The following is a 10,028-nucleotide window of genomic DNA, read 5'->3' as shown; positions in this document are numbered from 1 at the left end:
AATTGGAAATATTCTAATATAATAATTTGAACAATTTAACATTGACAGTAATTATCTAGAATACTTTAATGCTAATTAGACAAGATTGTCCTTCTAAATGAGCAAAACCTATTTCTCCATTTACTTTATCAGGGAAATATCTGAGCTAAAAATGCAAACTAACATATGAATCTATAACAACTGGAATGAATTTTACTTTTTATTAGCAAATATTAATTTCACAAAAGTATTTTATTGTGTTATACACATATGTTTACATAATGTAGCTTGTTAAATTTTATTCCTTTTATTAATTTCATTATCCTATTTTTATACTTATTTTTTATTATGTCTTCATACTAACTTATGAAATATTTGAACATATTTACTCCACAATATTTCTCTTCATCTCCTCTCTTACTTTTTTCCAAATTTAATCATTTCCATATTTTACACCTGGGTCATTCATATTATTTTCTGCATCTAGAGTCTGCATACGAGTAATCTAATATTTGTTTTTCACAGCATCGCTAATTGCTTTAATATGAAAGTTTCCAATTCTATTTTCTTGAATATGATATGATTTCACAATTATGTGTGGCTAAATAGTATATCATTGCGTGTGTGTGTATGTGTGTGTGTGTGTGTGTGTGTGTGTGTGTGTGTGTGTGTGTGTGTGTGTGTATTACAGTTTCTTTCTTCAATGAGTGATTAAGGAACATGTAGTTAATTCTGTAGTTATTTATGTTCTTATGTGGGAGAAGGAAGAATGGAAATGATTTTTGGAATAAGAAACATGCTCTTTAGGCAGGCATTCTACTATTTGAAACATCTCTCAGCTTTCAATAATCCATTGTATTTAAAAATAAAATTTAATTACATTTGCAAAGGTGTTCTTTTTCAGTATATATATTATTTTTATTATAATGTTACATTTAGTATGTCATGTGAGTATGGGGATGTAAGTGAGCATAAAAACCTAGGCATGTATGTACATGTAGATGACTCAAAGGAAACTGAATGTATGTGAGATACAGGATTCAAATAAAAGTTTGAGACCTGTAAGTGGCTAAATTGATGGATATGTCCAGTTTGTGGAGTGTGATTTCAAGATCACATTTTGGTAGGTTTTATACCAAGTAAGTAGATGTTTCTAATCCAAAATCATAAGGAATAAAACAACAACTCTGTTTCATAATCATTCAGTCTTAGTACTCCAGACATTGTAATAAGTAGAAAAAAATTACTGAAAGTATGCTGGGTCAGTAGTAAGGATTTAGACACTCTACATTTTCCCCCAAATCTTCAGATGTATTCTTTGGATATAAATTACAAGTATATTTATAAACATACAGATATAATATGGCCTTTTGTATGTAAATATATGTATATATTATAAATACATCATATATTTACTTATATTTTAATTGTGTATCACAAATATTGATTTATATTTAAATGTAATTCATCTCATCATAGATACATAGACAGATAGAGAGAGAGAGAGAGAGAGAGAGAGAGAGAGAGAGAGAGAGAGAGAGATAGATAGATAGATAGATAGATAGATAGATAGATAGATAGATAGATAGATAGATAGATTTTTTTTTGGTCAGTCGTGGGGCTTGAACTCTGGGCTTAGATGATATCCAAGTATTCTTCAGCTCAAGGCAAGAGCTCTACCGCTTGAGACATAGCGCCACTTCCAGTTTTCTCGTAGTTTATTGGAGATAAGAATATCATGCAATTTCTTGCCTGGGCTGGCATTGAACTGTGATCCTCAGATCTCAACCTCCTTAGTAGCTAGGATTATAGGCATGAGCCACGGGCTTCCAACTATACTTATATCTGAGATTTGTTAGTGGAACAAAGAAACAGAAACTATTATTCTTATCATGAAAGGACTTCACACTGACGTATAATTACAAGAAGAAAAACCAATAACTATTCACAGTGGCACAAAAATTCTTTAGGTGCCTAGCAAGACAGCATGTGTTTCCAGACACTGCATGTTGTGTGAGCAGTTTGCAACCCAAGCGACTGTGGACGATATTGGACCCTAAAGAAACCTGACAATTGCATAAACACCGCCCTCTATGACAGATTTAGCAAGGCCTATCTTAGAGATTCTTGTTAGGGACATGATAAATAAATTTATAGTTTAGTTGTGATTACAGAACTCTTTTACACATATCACTCAGCCATTAAATATATTTAGCAGAGTTCCTATTGCTCTAACTTATATTTTCTAGGCTCAGTAAACTGTTTTTTGTTTGTGAAAACTTAGCTGTTCAAAACATAGACATGGGTTTTTAATACTTTTGAAATTACTGTCTGCATAGTGTTGTATGAGATGAGCTTCTCTTTACCATATCATAGGAATAAACTTAATCTGATTCAAACTTGGAAACAGGTAGCTTGTTCTCTCTCTTAGAAAACCATCTATATAGACTTCTTTACATGTAAACAGATCCTCATTTACTTGCAAAATTCTGTCAGTGAGGCAAATCTAACTCTCCCAAGTGAGGTGAATTCTCTCATGCTTCCTTTACATTAAAAATTGTAAGAACTCTTCAGTAATGTGCATACTTTTTAATATGAAGTGTGACGTCTATTTTCCATAATATGAATCAAGCAGAGGAATCAGTTTAAGATGAACAAATAGCCTTAAAAAGAGTCTTGGACCTTGAAAATTGTCCTGGGTATGAATTTTTGGAGAAATATCCCTTTTCAAAGACAAAGGATTCATTTTAATATTGTGCTGGTACTGGGGTTTGAACTCCTGGCCTTGAGCTCTATCTGGGCTTTAATTCTCAATGTTTGCTCTATGCCACCTGAGCCACACCTTCACTTCTTCCATTTACCACAAGTGGAGAAAAGAATCTCTTAGGTTTACCTATTTGGAATAGCTTCGAATTGCAATTGTCAAATTTGAACCTACCGACTATCTAGTTGTAAGCCACTGGTGCTGTGCTAGAACTCACTTCTTAAGAAAAAAAAAAAAAACAGAAAAAGAGGAGAAAAAATATTTGTTCAATTATTTATGTGTTTTCTGATAAACCAAAGCACTTGCTACTGGAAGAGAAAAAGAGAAGATAGAGATGAATATGCAGGAGAGAGACACAAAGAAAGAAGAAAGGAAGGGAAGTTTAATGAGGGGAGGGGAGTGGAAGGGAGGATATGAGAGGAGGGGGTAGCTGAGTAGAATTGTCTGCTCCTCACTAAGGATTTGTTGGACAATCAGTACCTTTGCATTTATGTAGCCATTTTGTTTTTATTTTTGGTATAGTAAGCTGAGATATAAAATAACAATTTATGGGTTAGTGTGCTTCCTTCTGCACCAAGGAAGCCACAGTTAGGTTACTGTCAGAGAGAAGCAAGAGTAAGCAATATAAGTGATTCTGAGAAACAATAATTGACATGCCAGGAATGCTCCCTTGTATGGTGAAGTCAAGCATCACTCTTGTTCCCTGCTCCAGTCTTCCTCACAACAAGAACAGCAGAAACATAAGAGGAAGGAGATATCTGAGTAATGATCATCTCTCTGTTTACCCTCATCCCTTGGTCTCTCAAAAAATAAAGCGAAAGGAGACTTAACCTGAACTAGTGGGGAACACGGGAGGAAAAATTTCAGTTTAACTTATTGTGAAACTTTTAAAATAATTGGAGCAGCATTTCAAATACTGAAATAAAACTTTTTAAATTATTAACAAAAATTAACTCAAAATTTATCGAAAATTTAGAAGACTACAGGTCTCACTACATAGTGGAATCTGAAAATTGAAACTGATTCCTGTTTCTATCATCAGAAATTGAAGATCGTCCCTAAACTTCCAATACTAGGTAAATTACCCTTGATATTCACTTATACTGTGTAAAAATAATCCAGAAAATATGACTTTAAATTTAGACTGCTGAAGTGATAAGCGATGGGAATTCATGATGGATTGCTGAGAGCATGGAAATGATTTCCCTTCCATCTGCAGTGTGTAGAGAATAAAAATGCTCTATTGGATGGCCCTGAAAGTCCAATTCTAAATTTAGGACAGAAGGTGAATAGTAAAGGAGATCTATCTTAGTCATTCAGAGATTAGAAATGTGGAGAAATGTACTCATTTTTGTAGGTCAAACATGGAAGAGAGGATGTGGCAAGCCCATAGCCAAATGCCAAATTAGAGATATTTAACAAAATACCATGAAGTTGAAACGAGTCTTAAAAGGGGATATGGGCTAAAAGGGAGTAGGGTAGAAGAATGGAGAGGGAAATGATGGTGGACTAATACAGTAATAATATTCAATGTACACATGTCAGAATATAAGTAGGAAACATGAAGAAATAGGTGGGGTTGAGTAAGGGAAGGAAGAAAAATGTAAACTTTGACAATGATCCACATGCACTGTATATTGAAATGCACATACACTCTATTCAACACTGACATGATGAAGCAAAACCCGTTTGCACAACTAGCTAAACATAATTTTTTGAAGTTATAATATTCAGATACCAGAAGCATAAACCTTTAGAGATAAATAAGGAGAGAGAATTGGCATATTGTTGAGGCTTGTTTCCCTTTCAATATACAAAATTTAACGTGTCAAGTCTGCTGCAAATGTAAATTTTATTTTGCCTATTCTTTTAAGCAAATTGCTTAAAATGTAGAGAACCATATTCCAATATCCCTTCATTTCCAATAAAAAAATCTTATGCACCTTTAAGTTTCTCAGTTTTTTCTAAATACCTTAATGCAATGCATAATTGGAACTAATTTCATTCTATATTTAAATTTATTTTTTTGTTGTTGTGAAAATACTGTACAAAGGGGTTTCAATTACATGGGCAAGATAATAAGTACATTTCTTATAAAACATTGTAGCCTCCTCCGTTGTTTCCCCTTCCCAGAACTTCCTGTCCTCTACTCGCTCCCCACCCAATCTTTCCCTTCCACCAAAATTTTAAAGTTTGTTTCGATATAATGACTTGTACATCTCATTGTTGTAATGGGTCCAGCTGTATACCTATTATTTAAACGATTTGTTTTTTTCCCTTCTCCTCCACAAATTATACCAACATCAAGTACAGTGAAAGCAGGGTTTGTACAGTGGGGGAAGGACATACAAAGCAAAAAAGAAATAATCTTATAAATCTGTTAGAAACAATTGCATGAAAGGAAAAAAAACATTTGAATATATATCTTAGGGTACATTTCCCTAACATCAACTTATCTGACAATTTCTGTTTGTCTCAGACATATAATAGTTATTGCAAATAAGAGAAACCATGGCACTTATGTTTCTTTGGGCCTGGCTTACGTCACTAAATATATTTTTTCCAAGTCTTTCCATTTCCTAACAAATGTGGCAACGTCATTCTTTCTGATGGAGGCATAGATTTCCAGTGTGTATATACACCACATTTTCTTGATCTACTCATCTACTAAGGGGCATCTGGGTTGGTTCCATATATTAGCTATGGTAAATAATGACGCAATAAACATAGTTGTGCTGGAAGCTCTAGTGTGGTCTTGTTTGTGAACATTTGGGTAAATACCCAAATTGGGTTTTCTGGGTTATAGGGAAGCTCTATGTGGAGTCTTTTGAGGAACCTCTATACTGATTTCCAAACTGGTTGTACAAGTTTACACTCTCATCAACAATACAGTAGTGTTCCCTTTCCACATCCCCTCCAGCATCTGTTGTTATTAGAGTTCTGGATTATAGCCATTCTAACTGGGGTGAGGTGGTATCTCAATGTTGTTTTCATTTACATTTCTTTTATGACTAGGGAGGTTGAGCACTTCTTCATGTGTCTATTGGCCATCCTTCTTTCCTCTACGGAGAAGTATCTCTTAAAATCTTTAGCCCACTTATTTATGGGCAGTTGTTTCTTTGAAGATTTGTTGGGGGATTTAAATTTTTGAGTTCCAGTTATATTTTAGATATGAGACCTTTGTCCATTGTATGTCTAGTGAATATCTTCTCCCAATACGTGGGCTTTCTATTAATCTTGCTAGCTATGTCCTTTGCCATGCAGAAGCTCTGCAGTTTTATGCAGTCCCATTTGTCCAACCTTTCTTTGATTTTTTGTGTTTCTGGTTCTCTATTAAGAAAATTTCGGCCTGTGCCAACAAGAACAAGGTTTCTCCTATTCCATCCTGTAATGTTTTCAGGCTGTCTGCTTTTACTCCGAGGTCTTTGATCCATTTGGAGTTGATTCTGGTGCAGGGTGATATATAAGGATCTAGCTTTAGTGTTCTTCAAGTTGTTAACCTATTTTGCCAGCAACATTTACTGAACAGGCTGTCTTTCTTCCATTCTATTTTTTAGCTCCCTTATCAAAGATTAAATGGCTATAGGTCTGTAGGTTCATTTCTGGGTTTTCAATTCTATTCCATTGGTCCTGAGGTCTGTACTTGTGCCAGTACCAAGGTGTTTTGATTACTATGGCTTTGTAGTTGAATTTGGATTTGCTATTGATATTCTTCCAGCACTGTTCTTTCTGTTAAGGATCTTTTTTGCTATTCAGGGTCTTTTATTGTTCAATATGAATTTTTTGATTGCCTCTTCTATTTCCTTGAAGAATGAGGTTGGAGTATTGATAGGTATCACATTGAATTTGCAGATAGCCTTGGCAAGTATTGCCATTTTCATGATGTTGATCTTTCCAATCCAGGAGCATGGGAGTTTTTGCCACTTTCTAAGTTCAGTTTTGAGTTCCGTTTTCAGTTTTTTAAAGTTTTCATCATAGAGGTCCTTCACTTTTTTGATTAAGTTAATTCTTATGTATATTATTTTTTGTGGGGCTATTATGAATGGAGTTGCTTTCCTAATTTCAGCCACACTTTTCTCATTGTTGGTATACAGAAAAGCCAGTGATTTTTGAGGGTTAATCTTATACCCTACTACTTTGCCAAAGTTTTGAAACAGCTTGAGTAATTTTGGAGTGGACTCTGTGTGATTCTTTAAATACAAGATCATGTCATCTGCAAAGAGGGAGAGTTTTACTTCTTTCCCTATGTGGATCCCTCTTATATTTGCATCTTGTCTTATTGCTGTAGATAGGCATTCCAATACTAGATTGAAGAGCAATGGAGAGAGTGGACATCCTTGTCTCATTCCTGAGTTAAAAGGAAATAGCTTTAGTTTTTCACCATTAAGTATAATGCTGGCTATTGGTTTGTCATATACAGCCTTTATTTTATTGAGGAATGTTCCATGGATTCCTCATTTTTCCAGGACCTTCACCATAAAGGTGTGTTGCATCTTGTCGAATGCTTTTTCTGCATCTATTGAGATAACCATGCGGTTCTTATCCTTGCTCTTGTTGATGTGATGAATTATATTAATTGATTAGCGTATATTAAACCAGCTTTGCATCCCTGAATTGAATCCTGTTTGATAGTGGTGTATGATTTTTTAGATGAATTGTTGATGTTGATTGGCCAAAATTTTGTTGAGAAACTTTGCATCAATGTTCATCAAAGAAATGCGTCTATAGTACTCTTTCCTTGATGAGTCCCTTCCTGGTTTTGGGATGTCTGTTATGATGGCCTCATAGAATGAGTTCAGTAGTGAAATTTCTCTTTCAGTTTCATTTAATAGTTGGAGGAGTATTGCTGTGATGTCCGCTTTGAAAGCCTTATAGAATTCCACTGTAAAACCATTTGGTCTTTGGCTTTTCTTAGATGGGAGATCTCTTGTTGCTCTTTCTATTTCAATGCTTGATATAGGCCTTTTATGATAGTTTGACTCATTTTGGCTTAGTTTTGGCATGTCAGTATTTGCTATGATAAGGTCCATTTCTGCCAAGTTCTCAAACTTATTAATATAAAGGCTTTAGAAGCATTCCCTTATAATGTTCTCAATCTTAGTTGTTTCTGTGATGATGTTTCCATTCTCATCTCTAAGTTTATTTGGGTGTGTTCTCTTCTTTTTCTGATAAGATTTGCTAAGGGTCTGTCAATTTTGTTAATTTTTTCGAAAAATCAACTCTTCAGTTTCTTGATTCTTTTTTTTTTTACATTCCAATTCATTTATGATTTAATTTTAATTATTTATTTCCATCTACTGGATTGTGTTTATCTTGCTGCTCATTTTCAAGGAGGCTCATGTGTCTTATTAAATTGGTTTCAGATCTCTCCAATTTGTTGATATAAGAACTCAGAGCTAGAATCGTGCCTCGGAATACTGTGTTTGCTGTGTCCCAGAGGAACTAGTAATTGGTTTGATCATTTTTCTTGAATATCATGAACATTTGAATTTCCTTTCTAATCTCTTCCATGACCCACTTGTGATTCAGCAGTGTGTTGTTCAGGATCCATGTGTTACATGATTTTCTTTGTTGGCTTTTTGTTTTGAGTTCTAATTTTCTTCCCTTGTGGTTTGAGAGAATGCAAGGTATAACTTCAATGTTTCTGAATTTGGACAAGTTTGTTTTGTGGCCTAAAATGTGGTCTATTTTGGAAAATGTTCCATGTGCTGCTGAGAAAAATGTATTGTCTAATGCTGCTGGGTGAAATATTCAGTAGATGTCTGTTAAATCTAGTTGGTCTATGCAGTTGTTTATATCTGCAGTTTCTCTGTTGAGTTTTTGCAAAGTTCATCTATCTACTGGAGAAAGTTGTGTGTTAAAGCCCTCAACAATTAATGTCTTTGGATCTATGTGGGATTTGAGGGAAAGTAGTGTTTCTTGGATAAATTTGGGTGCTCCATTGTTTGGCAAATAGATATTTAGAATTGTAATATCCTCCTAAAGGAGTGATCCCTTAATTAGTATGTACTGACCTTTTCACTAATTTTAATTAAAAGTCTATATTATCTGATATTAGGATTGCAAATCCTGCCTGTTTATGGGGGCCGTTTGCTTGGTAGATTTTGTTCCAGCTTTAAAATTGAAAATGTGTTTGTTTTTGTGGGCAAGATGTGATTTCTGAAGGCAGCAGAGAGAAAGATCTTGCTTTTTAATCCAAGTAGACAGATTTTGTCGCTTAATTGGAGAGTTAAGTCCGTTAATGTTGAGAGATAGAACTGACAGGTATTTGGGAGTTCCTGCAATTTTATGCACCTTCTTGGGGGCTGGGAAAACTGGGTTCTTCCTATGGTTCTTGGATTCTCACTTTGGGTGCTGTTTCTTTGCCTTTATTGTGGTCTTGTAGGTTTTCTCCGTGTAGGACATCTTTAAGATGCTTTTGTAGGGCTGGTTTGGTGGAGATGTATTGTTTCAATTTTTCTTTGTTATAGAAGGTTTTTATTTGACCTCCGATTATTAAGGAGAGTATAGCTGGTTAAATTATACTTGGTTGATACTTGTTTGTCTTTAGGGCATGGCTTACATCATTCTAGGCTCTTCTTGCTTTGATTGTCTCTACTGAGAAATCTGAGGTGATTCTAATTGGTTTCCCTTTACAGGTGATTGAGCTTTTCTCCATGACAACTTTAAGGATCTTTTCCTTGGTCTGAATTGATCCTGTGTGTATTTTAATGTGAAAATTTGATGTCCTGTTTTGGTCTGGTCTATTGGGAATTGTAAAAACTTCTTGTATCTGAATAGGCCTCTCTTTTTGCATGTTTTGGAAGTTCTCTGCTAGGGTCCTGTAAAACAAATTTTCTAGACCATTGACTTCTGGCTCTAGGTATTCCTCTACACCGATTATCCTCAGATTACGCCTTCTAATGGTGTCTTCCAAGGGTTGAATGTTGAATAGATCTATCATATTTCGTGGATTTGTCTTGGATGGTTGTATATTCTTTCTCGATAATATCTAGGCTGTCTTCTATCCTTAGGATTCAGTCTTCTTCATGGTCTATCCTACTATCCAAACTTTCTACTTTTTTTTTTTCTTTTCCTCTAATTGGTCGGCTTTTATGGCTTCAAATTCTTTGTTGGATCTTTGATTTATATCTTGTATGAAATTGTTTACTTCCTTAATTTGGTTTTCAGTGTTTATTCTCAAATCACTTAGTTGATTGGTTATGGTTTCCTTGTACTCCCATTCCTTCTGTTGGGATCCATTCAGCATTCCCTTTGAGGATTCCCTGACTTCTTTCACCTCTCT

Source organism: Dipodomys spectabilis, unplaced genomic scaffold (assembly GCF_019054845.1).
Source record: "Dipodomys spectabilis isolate Male_0828 unplaced genomic scaffold, ASM1905484v1 ptg000183l, whole genome shotgun sequence".
Lineage (NCBI taxonomy): Eukaryota > Metazoa > Chordata > Mammalia > Rodentia > Heteromyidae > Dipodomys > Dipodomys spectabilis.
Note: the sequence above shows the minus strand (reverse complement) of the source record.